This window comes from Scomber scombrus, chromosome 9 (assembly GCF_963691925.1).
Source record: "Scomber scombrus chromosome 9, fScoSco1.1, whole genome shotgun sequence".
In the NCBI taxonomy this organism is placed as follows: domain Eukaryota; kingdom Metazoa; phylum Chordata; class Actinopteri; order Scombriformes; family Scombridae; genus Scomber; species Scomber scombrus.
In genome coordinates, this window is record NC_084978.1 from 3,782,233 (window position 1) to 3,797,801 (window position 15,569).

General features: G+C 38.8%; 1 protein-coding gene across 1 annotated transcript in view; it reads right to left on the reverse strand.

The window, feature by feature from the left end:
• Positions 1-8,764, reverse strand: part of sparc (secreted protein, acidic, cysteine-rich (osteonectin)) — a 24,724-nt gene extending 15,960 nt beyond the window's left edge. The window contains exon 1 of the mRNA XM_062425370.1: positions 8,691-8,764. The gene's annotated coding sequence lies outside the window, so the exon portion shown is untranslated. The remainder of the gene's footprint in view (positions 1-8,690) is intronic.
• Positions 8,765-15,569: the final 6,805 nt, after the last annotated feature.

Genomic DNA, 15,569 nt, shown 5'->3' on the forward strand with positions numbered 1-15,569 from the left:
GCTATTTTGCGTCAAAGTAGTTGGAAAATGTTTTTGCACACAAAGAGGTGCAGATTTCCTATGAGATAATATGTGGCTGCTGTGCAGACGAGAGCTCCCTATCTGTCTGTCTGCCTGTCTTCCTCTCCTCTCCATCCGACTGTGTCTGAGCGTCCATTGTTGTAGACTCAACGTGTTATTCTCTGCTTCCATCTCCCTTTCATCATGTCTCATCTGAAGGACTAAATAAGGGTTCCTTTGTCTGGTAATGGAGCGTGACATTGCTTGGTCTTTCTCCCTCTTTCTGTATTAGTTATCTCCCTCTGCACCTCCATACAGTCAGCTGTTTGAAGCAGACAACCAGAAACTATCTCTGACATCAAACGACGTACTGTATATAGGGGTTAGTTAGTCTCAAGTGTCTGGAGAGACTGCCTGCCAAAGATCAAAGCTCTAGACTCCATTTCCTTACATATATCGATGTTGGCGTTTGTTTTGGCTGGATATCAGAAGGAACCAGAATTGCCCTCAACAACCCCTGAAACAACAGGTTGCATCTCCTGTATTTGTTTTTATAGTGTTGCTATGAAATTCTTCATGCAGGGGCAATAAGGCTGAAGTGAGTTGACAAAGTTTGTGCAGTTTGTGCAATATACCGAACGCCGCAGGAGATCAGCGGGGGGATAATACAATTTACAAAACAAGGCTTGGAATAGTCTGAATTCCTGCAGCTCCACTAAGAAGGCAGCAGGTTCAAACCAATGAATGAACCAATGAAATGAATAAAAAATAAATGATCTAATCTTGTTTTTCTTGACGGTTACCCTTTGGAAATTACAGCAATTATCAGCTCAGCTATTGCAGGGAGATGATTGAACCTGCTCTCAAAAACATTGCCTTGAGGGATAAGTACACTTCATATTTTAGGGGGAGGTGGAGGAAGAACACTTTGTTCAGCTGGTTGCTAGTTGTCCTCAAAAATGCAGGAGGGCCTCACGGTACGAAGCGTCTGAAAAGGGCGACGTGTTTAGACAGATGCAGTAAAAAGGGTAAAGTTTGCATACAGTCGACCTAAATCGGAGGGTGTTGACATTATTGCGTGTGTTGTTTGACAAACCCTCAAGCATTAAACAAGCTTTCTGTCATTTAGACTATAGAGACTCTGTGATTGTTTGCCTGCAGGCACATTTTTCCTCTCTCGTTGTTACTCTCAATATTGTTCGGAAGTGACTGACATGTTTTATATTGTGTGTAATCCAGATGTTTAAGATGTATCATTCTTTCGTGCGGCGAGTTTGTACATGTCTTATCATCAGATAAAAACCTCCAGAGCATGACTGAAGAGCCAGCGACTATGTTACAGTTCAACAGTAACTAAAATGCTGACATTTTCTTACATTACACCACTGATTAAAAGCAAGAGACTTCTCACAGTTACTCAAGAATCTACAAGTTGTACTGCATTAGTTCATCAACCAGACTTCTGGGTTTTGTCATCTTGTTTACTCTGGAGGCTGAAACAAGATCAGTTTTGCATTCTTTCCACACAGTTCAGTGATAGCACGGCAGCTGCATTCAAAAGGTCAGAGAGGACACGAGCATGTACTGTGTGATACTGCAGAAAGCTCCAGAACAGCTACTAAATGGACCTTGAGGTGAGATTGTTTAGTCAAGATCGAGAATGAACTTTCAACGTCAACTTTTAAGTCCTCAAATGCGTGAAAAGTTTGAACATCTACAGTTCTTCAATAAGTGAGTGAACTCAATTAGCTGATGAATGCTGTTTCATATGGTAGAAAGCTCTGGAACAGCTGCTAAATGGACCTTAAGGACTTTTTTGTTGTTGTAACATCTGTGTAGTTTTTTCTTTTCTTTTGGTACGATTACAAAATATCATGTTTTGATTTTGACTTCTTAGTAAATATACTTTTTGGAAGTTTTTTGTTTGTTTGTCTTGTTTTTTTTTAAACCTTAGTTTTTTTGCAGATTATATATCAAAATATATGATAAAATAGCATGTATGGTTATGCAGGTAAATTGAACAACGTCCATACCAAGAGTATTAAAAATGATATAAAGTTAGCGTCACCTCAACCAGCTAAAACATTAAAATGTTTCTTATTCCACTTTTTTGTGTTAACAGGCTGATAATAATCCACTATTATTTATAAAATAATATAAAACTCTAAAAGCAGCCATTCTCCATAGTAAGTGCTTTGAATTGAGCATTACCGTGTAAAAATGCTATTTCTTGTGACTACAAGGGGAAAAAAATCCATATTTCTTCTGTGCATGCAACCCGCACATGCTCACTTTGTAAACTATAATCTGAATTATATCAGTAGAGCTGTAGATTTCAACAGCAAATCATATCTTTGGATCTGCATTCCTGTTTTGATATATAAGATGTGGGAGTCTGGACTTTAGACACTGGAGAAAACAAGATTGTGACTGTTTAAAAAAATTTGAATCCAGATAGGCGGGAAAAACATAGCAAGAGAAGAAGAGATTGTCCCCAAGTTGCTTCCTATGCAGCGAGCGAGACAAACAGATGAATGTTGTGGTTGTACTCGAAATCTTCTACAATTAACGTCTGATTGAAGAGAATAAAAGATGATGGTTGTGACATTGTTTTTTTCGTCCTGTCAAAGCAAATTTTTAAAATCAGTGCTTCAATTCAGCGTCAGGACTTCTACAATGGTGACCACTGTTTGTGAAGGTCCAGAGATGTCGGGCCAAGAAGTCATGAGCGGGCTTGGACGTGGAAAAATACAGAAACTTCTGGCAAGAGGACGCAAACAGTGACGTCTGCAAATAACCTGCACACACACACGCACACACACACAAGGAAACTTCTCTGTAACCGTTCAAAGAGCCGAGCTAAAAAAAGGCGTTCTGCTGACGGGAAACTTCATAAAAAAGAAACTTCTGACACACTTATAAGTAGCGCGTCTGACTGAGAGCAAGCAGAGCTAAATGAGATCGCAAAGAAAGGGGGGGAAAAAACGGTCTCATCTCCGAAAAAGGTGTTTGATTTGGAGGGACACAGTGTTCCCAGTCGTATGTCCACTTTAACATATTCCTATTTGGTCAGAGAGTCATGGAAGGAGGAGGCCGGACGGACGACGTAACAGCAAAACAAATTATTTTATTTGGAAAGCTGCTCTCATAATCAAACAGGGTCGACGCTAAAGGGGAAACTTCAGGCTCATAAAGGGGCTCTTTTTCCCCCTCAAATGTATTTAATTTGGGAGGTTAGTTAGGTAAGCAAGTGTAAACTCGCTATGGAGGAAAACAACCTGCCGCAAATACAGATATCGCCCTCAGTTTCACTCTAATATCTCTCTCGCTCTCTTTTCTCCCCCTGTTGCACTCTGCTTGTCCTCCTTTTTTTCCATTGCTCTTTAAAGGGTGCAGATTTAGAGGAATTCTTTCTTCTTTCTACTTCGTGACATAACAGGCGGGTTTGGAAGCCCGGAGAAAAACAACCTGTAGCAGTTCGTCTGCCAGCAAAACAGTGCAGACAAACAACACTGGCATGAAGAAAAGGACTGTGAAGAGGCAAATATGCTGTAAAAGACTCTGAGAACGAACAGTGATTTCCTCTGTCTGTACTGAGCTCTGTAAGACTGGGGACTATTATGAAGGAAGGAGATTGTAGTTAATACAATTCCCTCAAAAATGCAGCTGTAAAATATGAGGATTTAATAGTTTGTTTCCTCCTTTCACTTGATGTTTGCATCCAAAATCCAATAGAAAAGGTTCTCCATTGATGCTTCTACTGCCTCCAATGATTGAAATCCCAAGAAGTCATCAAGAAGAAGATGACGATGTTGAAGAAGATGCTGATGCTGGTTGATTATTACATCAGTTGTTAGTTGGAAGTCTTCTTCATTGCCCCCAAAACAGCATCATCCTCCTCCTGGATGGAAATCCCCACATAAGGAAGAAGATTCTTGGCTCAAACCATTTGGTCTTTATGAGGGAGTTGATGCAGAAAGGGTCAAACAGGTGTTGTAAACACTGTCCAGAGAGTCCGGCAGTAAAGTCCTGCTAAACCCTTGTAATGTAAACTGTTTAAAGTAAATCCCCAAGCTGCTATAATGGCCCCAGTGGATGTGGTCCATTCAAACAAATTAAAGACTGAATGGAAAAAGTGGAAATGGAAAAGCTCACATGGCAAAATTCACCAATTCAATACAACAAAGTGATGTCTACTCACTTTTTTAACACTAATACGCTTTAATTTTCACTGTGATTTCTTGATGTTATGCTATGAATACTGAAAGAAACTTAAGTCAAACACTCCTTTACACTTTGTAATTTGATAATCAGAAGAGGAACATGGTGAAATCTTTTGGTCTTTGGTGTCTTAGATCGCACTGTGAGACACGTCCACCGATTGCTAATGAGGAGCTTTGGCGACCAAAGTTTAGCCAAACATTTAAAACCAAATTCTCACAATGGGGCTGCTGCTATGACCCACGTCTACAAATCAGAATATGACATGAAATGACATTGAATGCATTGGCCGGTGAGATGTTTTTGTAAGTTTCTCAAGTTTAGGTGAAAACACACTAGTTTTGTAACATGAACCTATACAGTTATTGTTGTTGCACAGTCTAAAGGTGACCTTAGCAGGATTAGACTATAATTAGATCAAATATAAAATGTTTTATATTTCTACTTCTTGCTACTTCTCGTTAGTTTGACCTTATATTTACTAAAAACTTGAAATATGTCACCAAAATATAAGAGTATGGCTTTTATTATCATGTTTTAATACTGCAGCCATGAGTTAAGTAGCAATAATAAAGTACTATTTGGTCTTTTCATGGAGAAGAAAGAAAAAGGTTAAGTAACACCAGTTCTATCTTTGATGATGAAAATGACTCTAACACTAATCAAGGATGGATCAAATCTTTGACATCTGATCTGTTGAGGTGTTTTTTTACCTTCTGAAAAGTTTGTAGTTGCAGATAATAATTTAAGAAACTTCAAAAGACACTGAACCAACATTCAAAATAATTGCTGGAATACATACAAAAATGAGTCAAATACTATTTACTATTAAAGAAACAGGACTTAATAGCTTTGCTTGCTTGTTTCTATCAATATAAAGTTAACATTATGCATATTGATGCAGCTCTGCTATAACAAACTTTGACTTTATCGATAGCAAACTTCATCCTACAGCTATTGTTTACTTGTTTGAATATCAAACTCCTTCATATCAAAGTACAACCCCCTCCTTCTACTTCGACTTGGAACCAGACACTTGACAAATTATTTTCCTCCCTAGAGAGCGCAGAGGGGGGGAAATCCCTTCATGTCAACTGGACAAAGGGTAGTTTTCACAGAGGCCGCCAGTCATCCCTATCACTCAGGAAACCCTGTGCACAAAGAGCACAAACAAGAGGAGAAGAGTGTGGATACGAAAGTCAGGATATGTGTAACCTGAGTTTCTCGACACCTGATCTCTTTTCTCAGGTTTTTGGTTTTCCACTTTTCTTTGGGCCATAAACAGTTTGTTTCCCTCCTTCCTTCTTTGTTGTTGTTGTTGTCTCGTCTTCTTTTTGAGTTTTCCACTGTGGTTTGAGTCCAAAATATGTTGTAAAAAAGTTCATTGTCTCTGCAACAATAGTATTGAATCCTGTATATTAGTTTCGCCGTCATCGGGCGTGCCATTTGGACTGATTTCAAGCACGTGAGTCTTTTGCTGAATTGCAGTAGAAAAGTGTGATTTTCTCTCTTTCTTTTGGCTTTCATCACATTTTTCTTTCTGTTATCTTTCTTCATGGCCTTTTAAGTTACTGTTATTCTTATTTTTAATGGTCTATCATCTTATTTGTTGTGTGTAAACTCAAAGAGGCGGCCAGCAGGAATCTGTGCAAAGATCATTTTCACGTGAAGAAGAAAACAACCTGTAGCAGTTTGTTTTAAATATGCATTAAAGAGAAGAACTTTTTTTTCATATAAATGTAAGTTTTGCAGCCTCTTTAATTACTGATGACGGTGATTTGACAGCTCAAGAAAACATCTACATTATCTGATCTTAACACTCACTGTCTGCTCAGAGGAAGCTTGTAATTACTGAAGATGAACTGTTGGTTAACTGTTAGTTAGTCTTGATATCCACCTACAGAAAGTTTATTGACCAAAAACCCAAGCTCAAAGACAAAAGGCAGCACTTATCCCACCTATAATAATTGATGGAAGTGTTAAAAGACTGAATAGAAACATGTCTTCAGTCTGAACCTCAGAGGATGAATCATTCACTTCAGCTTCTCTGAGTTTTTTCCACTTGAGTAAGTCTGAGTCACATCTTGTAACTCCTCTTCTTTCACGTGTCATCTCTGTTCTCATTTGCTGTCTTGTCTCTCTATAAACTTGATACTTTTGCTCTCTTTTCTTACTTTCTACGACTTATTTGTTCTTAATATTTCTCTCCTTTTCTCCTTTGTCTGTTTGTTACCATCTCTCTGTCTTTCTCTTTCTTTCTTTCTCTCTCTTGCTGACACTAAACTCCAGGTTTTCTTCTCCACATCAAGCCCAGACAGCAGCACAATTCTTCCTTCCTGTCGGGGGATTAGTGCTTTTCTAAAAGATTGCCAAGCTGGCCCAAAATTTCCCAGCATCCTCATATCCAACACCAGCACCCAACTCCCTTCCCCTCCCTCTTCCACCACCTCCTCCTCCTCCTTCTCCTCCTCCCACTTCGGTCCAGACCTGCCACCTCAACAATTAACCAGCCAGAGACACTCTGTCTCTACCTCGCTCATACTAATGCAGACACATTATCCTCCGGTCTCTCCACAAACAGCTCGGAAAAAACAGGTCCTCGACAGGTGTGACAAACAGGGAAAACAAGAGCTTCTTTTAGAAGGAGAAAGAAAGAAAGAAAGAAAGAAAGGAAGAATCTGCATCACCTCTGATCAGATTCAAACATAATGCAGGAAGAAGAGACACAAGAAACACAACTTTACTTCAGTTTCTAGTGGAAATGTTAAAGTTTTCAAAGACTTAAAATCAAACTACGCATATGTGTGAATATTATACTAGTGTGTGATTATTGCACACGTGAGTCTGACACTATAAGCATTAATCTGCTGCTATAACAGCCTCTGCTCTTCTGGTTTCCACCCAGTTTTCTACACTGGCCACAAGAGCATTGTTTAGGTCCAACACTGATGTTGTGGGTGATAAGGTCTAAGGAAAACAGTGCTAAAGGTGTTAGATGGCATTGAGGTCAGAGCTCTGCATAGGCCAATCAACTTCTTCCACACCAAACTTGGAAAACTATGGCTTTGTTCACGAGGGTATTGTCACGATGAAACAGTAACACACGATATCATGGATTTCCTTTCATTGGAACTAAAGCCTCGAGCAAAGCACGATAAACACACTAAATGTCTCTTTCACCACAACCCATCTCTTGTGCATTTGAACGTGAGTGAAGTCCCGACACTTGAGGGCATCTGAACTAACTCACTCCGAGCGTTACAAACAGCTGGTGACCAATCACCAAGGCAACCCACATTCCTTTACATGAGAGTAATCAGAGAGAGAGAGAGAGAGAGAGAGAGAGAGAGAGAGAGAGAGAGAGGGGGAAAGATATTTGCCTGATAAACGTCCCCATTGCACTATTAGGCTATGCTGGAATCTCATCCACCCCCGCTTCTCATCCTTTCTTTCTCTCTCTGTCCCTCTTCTTTTCTTTCTTTCTTTCTTTTCTTCTTTCTCTCTCTGTGTGTTCATGTCATTCACTTTATTTGCTTTGCAGAAGTGCATTTACAAAACTGAGAATGCTCAAAAAAAGCAAAGAAATTCTTGCAGTGAATTAATCATCATCACGTGAAAACACAAAATAAAAGAAGTTCATGAATTAAAGCCCATATATCAGGCTGTGTATGTGTGTGTGTGTGTGTGTTTCTGCATCTCCCTCCTTCCCCCAACACTTAACCCACAGCCCTCCTCCTCTTCTTCCCCCTCCTCCTCCTCCTCCTCCTATTGCCGATGTGGCACACAATACCTCCACACAGAATTAATTCTCATAATCACAGCTTGTTTACCTGCAGGCAGTGATTTTCCTCGCAGCTGTTAAACAGTAATGACAGGGGAGGATTGTTGACTGAGGTTTGAGGCTAAAGAAGCTGCTTTTTAAAAAACCAGCTGTCACTCATTTTAATGAATGTTTATAAAGAAAGAGTAAATAGTGAAAACCAAGGGAGGAAATTGAGAAATCAACACAGACAAACACGCAGGTAGTTCGCTGTGAATGTTTGCTGGATTTTTTTTTTTACACTAGGTTGAATTTTAATGCAGTCGCTGGTGAACTTTGTGCATGTTAAACTTGGCAAAAAAGAAGAGACTTTGTTGCTTGGTTTACTTTTGTTCACACTGACAATAAACCTCACAGAACTTGTAGATTTTTCTTGATTTTGTTGCAACTAAGAAAACAATTATGAGGTAATTTTAGACAGAAAAAAAAGTTCAACTTCTGCAAAATCTTACCCAAACTCATAAGTGTAGTTTTATGGCACTTTATCACAAAGAAACTACAATACAAAAATGTTCTCAGTAAGTTCTTAACAACTTTCTTTCCCTCTTCACGAACAAAATCTTGCACTTGCAAAAGGAGAACAATATTATGTCTTTTCTGCACATTGCCAGTCACATTGATAAACAATCACAGGAGATGTGATTCTTACCTTCAGCTTTTCAGAACAGGGAAACCAGAAGAGAAGTCAGCTGTGTGCAGGGCCGGGACGATCTAACAGCCTCTCCAGTTCACACAGAAGACATTTCCAGTGGGACGTCCCAGATCAGACCCAGACCCCCCCACCCTCCAGTTCCCCCCCTCCCCACACACACACATACACACACACACACACACACACACTCGACTTAAACCTCTCATTGCACCCTCCCCATGTGGGCAGGGCCTAATGTTAACTCTCAGCTCCCACCGACGTTCCAGTCTAGACAAAAACTTGCAGCTTGGGAACAAAACTTTTTCTGGATGTTTCTTTACTGATATGTAGAGCTACAGATAAGCTTGTTCAAACATTCAAAAGTGTTTTGTCTTCCTATAAAATGTTCAGACCTATTTCAAAACATAACATTTTAAAGTAAAAAAAGCAAGAATAGTGATGAAAATAAAATAAAACAATGCTAAATTGCAGATTTTGTAGGAATGCTTACTGAACATTTGGCACATTTCATCACATGTACTGATACAGAAAATGATTTATGATGACAGAAGCAGTAGTTTGTTTTAAATGACGAAGATGAGGAACAGGATGGTGGCACAGTGGGTCACAGTCAAACCCAAATTATACTTTCCTCGTACCAACACAGGCTTTAAAGGATCAACCGAACCTCCTGGATCAGTGCTGCATGGGCTGTGAGATCATTGTGGTGTTACATTTGCTATTGCAGGATCTTTGCATCATCATTTCCCCATAATTACAATCATCAATCAATACACTCAGCATCACAGGCCATTTAACTCTTTCCTAGCCAGTCATGTGTGCATGGAGGGCAACAGGAAGTCAGCCATAGGACTTTAGTGAGCATGTTCTATGAGTCCCAAAATGTAGAAAACCTTTATAAAACTGTATTTGTGGACTCACGTGTGTGTCTGCACTGCTGCCCACATCTGTTTTGGAGTCTATCAGAGCATACATGTCCCCAAAACAGATGCACACAATACATCCGGTGTCTGTGCACATGGATATGTTCACATTAGAAGTCTTTAAAGGAACAAAATTCAGTCAATTGCAGGTTAAGATTTGGTCTGGTTTGATTCCAGCTGGTGACTTTTGATGTCTGTCTCTCTTGTTTCCTGTCATGTGTTCAGTATCACAATCTAATAAATGGCATAAAATGCCCCAAAAAGTCATTAAATACAAATATCAACTGTCTTTTTCTCTCTCCAGTATCCATGTGTTTAATTTAAAGCATGATGAAGGTATTTATGATTATGTTTTAGAAGCTAAACCTCATGCACATAATACATCAGGTTTCTGTGCACATGGATATATTCACCTTAGAGGTTTTTAAGGGACCAAAAGTTTGGAAATGATCTGTTTCTTTCAGACCCAATGTACATTAATTCATTTTGTGTCTGCAAGGTTAAGATTTGGTGACTTTTGATGCATCTCTCCCTTGTTTCCTGTTATGTGTTCACTCTCATGATCTAATAGTTGGTATAAAATGCCAATTAGTGATTAAAACAATTAAATACATTTGTTAACCAGTATCCATATGTTTATCTGACGCATCATGAAGGTATTTATGATTATGTTTAGGAAGCTAAACCTATTAGTTAAGGACTGTTTCTTGTTTAATTATTGAGAAAGTAATATAACTTGACTTCACATGAACATAGTTTGAAGGAGCTAACATTGCACAGGTCTAATTTAAGGAAATCTCTTTGATGTTCCCCCTTTGACCCTACGACTCACCCTCTGTGACTCATGTATTTCCAGTCTGCTCTCCTGCACAGGAGGTCAAAGGTCAAGCTCAGTGACTCGACAGCACTTGTGAAGCTGGTATGGATTTAGCATCTTTGTTTTAGGGTGAATGCGTGAAGGGAAAAGCTTATAGTTACTATCTATTCATAACATAGATTTTTCTTGGAGGAGTTTTAGGAAACTTCTGTGTAAATGTACAGCATGTAAATAAATATTACTTTTCTTTTTATTATTGTTATATTTAAGCTTTAACGATTCACCTCCTTGCTCTTAAACACTCAAATAAGACCTTTTATCATCTTATATTATATCAATTGATTCATTTTGAAAATATTCACTTCAGTTTCATGCCTGTGACTTAACTTCTAGAGAGGTAATGTACAATTAAAGTTCATACTCTGCTCATAACATGATCACATTATGTTACAGTAAGCGGTAAGCTATGTAAGATATGGAAGCATAACGCTGTTTATGAGCATGTTACAGCTCCATAGCATCAGCCTGGCTTCCTCTGCAGGCTAGAGGCTGTAACTCAGGGAAAACATTCAATCCTCTGGGGAAAACTTCTGGCTTGTGGAACATTTACCTCATCACAGCCGGGTTTCATGATTCAGTTTTCAAAACACCTGCCGTCCTCCTCCTCCTCCTCCGACAGATAGACAGAAGCAATCAAGCTCCAAATCTGTTCTTTCATGGACACACTTGGCCAGGGTTTGTTATGTTTCCTATAGATTGCTCCTGTCTGTTCCCACCGAGCTGATGTGAGGAACAGCTGGAGGGAGGGAGGAAGGAAAGGGAGAGAGAGGGAGAGAGAGAGGGGAGGAAAAAAAAGAAAAGCTGCAATGCAACGTGGCGTTTTCCATTCTGCCTGGAAGCCACAGTCCAGCCGATGATGGAGAGAAAAGAAGGAGGAGGAGAAGAGAAGAGGTGGGGGAGGAGGTGTCATTATACCGTGAGACTCTCCCCTCTCTCTCTCCTCCTCCCACCTCGTTTATCCTCTCGTTCACCCTTCATCCCCCTTTCCTCAGTCTGTCTGCTTTTTTCTGTCTCGTTTTCTTTTCTTTTCATTTTCCCCCTCTCCCCTCTCTCCTCTCTCACACCATTTTCTCTCTTCCTCCCTTCTTCTCACTCTCACTCCTTTCTTTCTCTCCCTCTCTCTCTCTGTATGCGTGGCAGTTGTCTCTCTGTATTTAACTTTACAACTTTACAACCCTCAAAGAGAAGATGAACTTCAGGGTTACAATTATGTTGTTTTTTTGCTAAATCATCCATCTGGAGCTCTGCAGGTTTGAGCATGTTCAGTTAAACCTCAAGAAAAAGCACAATTATTAAATACTATGACACACACACACACACACACACACACACACACACACACACACACACACACACACACACACACACACACACCTGTACACCTCTGTGCCACATCACACACTCAATAAAAGAAAAGAGGAGATTGCACTCATCCTGCTGAGAGTCTGAGAGTATTGAGAACAAGAATTTGGGTGTTTGGCTTCTTATCAGTCAGACTAAAACTGATAAAACCAGACAACATTCACACAGCATATCTAAGCCTGGAGGATACTCTAAAACACATTTCTCGACTGAAAATATTTACATTTTTTACAAATCAGTGTCTAGATCCAGATAAGGAACAACGGTAACAATTAGGAGGTACTGAATTCAAATGAAATTGCCCTTTACTGTCTACTACGTCATACATATCTGCTCTGTGAATCACGTATCCTGTGCTCTCCTTCTAGAAAGATTCAGAAATCATTTATAAGTTAAACTTTAAATGATTTGATCTCATAGCGACATACCCCTTTAGTTTTATAATATTTTGATTAAATACCGTTCCATCATCTGCCTACATAGATCACATCCTTATTTTGATACAGAGAATCAAATCTTTTCCTGAAGTGATAACGTGCCGTTCCATCACAGTCGGAGCAGACGGTCACACTGAGCCTGATTGCATCCTGCTACGCAACACATGGGCCACAGACTCTGAACAACAACCCACATTAGGACTGTGTCTTATCTAACTTACAAACATGAACACACGTCTTGTCCTGCACCTCAGCTTGTTGATAGAGCTACCAAACAAACATTTACCACAGAAAAGTGCTGCCCAGCTACAGGAGATTAAAGAGCATATAAACATATGTGCAAATGTAACAGCTAATGTCAATCAAACATAGATGGATCAATTACTTTTTTTTGAAAATGAATGAATACCTTGCATACCCAGCATAACATTTCTGCTTTTAATCCATTTTGGAGAGAATATATTAGATGATTATGACAAAAATGTGGTGTAACCATAAAAACTTTGTACCAAATAATTCAACTTGCTTAAAAAACACTAAATTCTCAATAAAACACCATATCAACTAGTTTGGCATGATCTTATATTATAACTTTTTATATTAAATAAAGGTAATGAAATACAGTTGTTCCAAATATTAGATTTAATCTGAGGAATTAAATATTTAATATTTATCATTCTTTTGTGGTTATACCATTTGACATTTTCAGGAGCATTCAGACTTACTTTTGGTTTTAAAAAATGGTGCCAATGTCATTTCAAATGACATAAAACCAAGAAAATACAAAATGTACATTTTAACAAACCTGATACTGGTTTTAAAACTAGTTTTTAAGATATTTTGAATTGCTCATCTTGCCGACCCTTATTTGTCACTGACCCAGATACCAACACGCCCCTCCAGCCAGCTGAGACATGAAAAGGAACATTCCTGATATTTTTTGGATCTGTTTTCTTTATACTAATAATATAAAACTATTACTAATACATTTAAAAAACACATTGACATTATTTTTGACTGCAAAGTAGGTCGATTGAATGATTGACTTTAAATAATCATCACAAGTCCTCAACAGTTTCTGGGTAGTGATGATTGGATTGAATGATAATAGATGTCCTCTACTGTTGTTGTATTTTATGGGTTTAATGTAAGTTTACTTCATATAAATGCTAAATTAAAGCGTTACGGCCTTTTTCTCCCAGATTTCCAAGACTTTTTGTATTATTATTTAATTAGCTTTTCAGTTAAATCAACATGTTTATTTGTGCTCCCTCTTTGCCTTCCAGGCTCACCTGTAAAAGTGTACCTCAACCTTCACAGTACGTGTTTGAAACTCTAAATGAGAGCGAGGGAGGTGCAGAGGGAGGACTCGGAATATTTAAACCCAATTGCAAACATCAAAGCTATTTTTTTAACCACTATTTCCTCTATAAAGTCACACTGGCTCTTAAAATGATTACTGTATGGTGAGGGACAGGGAGTCTTTTCACTTTGATAGATGTTTTGCCCTCAGTCACACGCCTCCTCCTCCTCCTTCTCCTCCTCCTCCTGCTGCTGCTGCTGCTCAACACACAACAGCAGAAACACCCGTTATATACTATAAACGCCCACCTTACACAATTTATGGGTCTTTTCTCAAGAAATTTGTGCTCATGTGAAAAGAACTTGAAATGCAAATGATATGTTGGTTGTGCGTCGTCTTTAATTGGTCGACATTTAAAATAGAAAATCTTCACAACGGCCTCAAGAATGAAAGTAAACAAGGAAAAAACCATCATGATGAACCAAATAAAAGATATTATTGGACACAGAAGAGCTGCAGGATTCCCAATCAGTCATGCAAGTTAAGTCTCAAGTTGTTGTTTTTTAAAGCAGGGATATTAAGTGCTTGAAGCCTGAATATTTAGACAGTTAATGCAAAACCTGCCTATTTATTTTAGTTGTGTAAGAAGTTGACACAAAACTTAAAAGTCTCAAGTTAAGGGATATAAAGTAGTCAACAGTCTCTGACCTTTTTATGAATCTGTAGCTCTGTATGTGTGCGTGTGTGTTGTACGTAATTTACCAACCCGTTCACATCCCAGGTTGTCAAATACTGACTTTGTCACACAAACACACACACCTCCCTGACATCTCATGCAGACACACAAAGCACCCTTTGGCGTCTCTATGGCGACGCACCAGGCTTTCAACTAAATCCAGTGTACACGCAGCAATATTACAAGCTCAGAGCAACTGGTGTGGTTTGGTTAGGTTTAGGCACATAGACAAAAAAACAACAACCAAACACTTGGTTAGGTTTAAGGAAAGAACATGGTTTGGGATGAAATGATCACTTGGAAAAGTCGTCATGGAAACAGTGAACACCACAACAACAAAAAAACTGTCCTGGGTCTTGGTTGGAAATGTGACATTCAGTGGTCTCCTGCAGCAAAAGGTTAATATTTGACATCTAACTATCCAAACATCCACCCAACCCACCTCCTCCTACGAAGTAAAATGTCCCTTTATATCATGCATATATTAAAAGAGCTGGATAGGATGCCACGCCTCAGCCTATCAGCCGATTTCACCCAGTGGTCACTTGTGGTATTGCAGCAAAAAATCCCCCAGCGGCCCAAAAAGCCTTTTCTCCAAAGACCCCCATTATGACAGAGACATCTCAAACAGCAATTATGACTCTTTCTATTACAAATGTTTGATCCATGGACGTTTTATTTGTGTAAAACTTTCCTCCAGCCAAGAAAAGCGATTCAAAATATGACATTATTACAATGTAAAGTCTATAGGCCGAGCAGGAACTCACTTTTTAAAAACCTTTTTCATAGATCGTTCTACATTTTTTGAAAACTTTGAATTTTAAATGATATTAAGTAATTGATTACTGTAGGGTATTTGGTTTTAAGTTAATTCAACCTACAGAATTGGAAAAGAATCACATTTTGTGATACTTACTGTTCTCCTGGATCATAAAATAGTGATTGTGAATGTCTTTTTTTCCACAAGATTAATCAAGCAGAAGGATAAATCTAACATGTATTAATGACTAATGGGGATTTATGAATGTGAATTGGTGTAGAGACTTATTATGAGTCAGAAAATGAACAGTATGTAAAGGGTTAAAACAGAGGATTCTCAAAAGAAAGATTTCTACAGTACGCAGAAAGTGGTAAAATACAGGCAGTAAATATTATGTGGATAAATGGTTATGTGTATTAATATTGAAGATGTACTAGGTGTTAGTGTGCTGTATTGTTACGTTCTTCCTTCTTCAGTC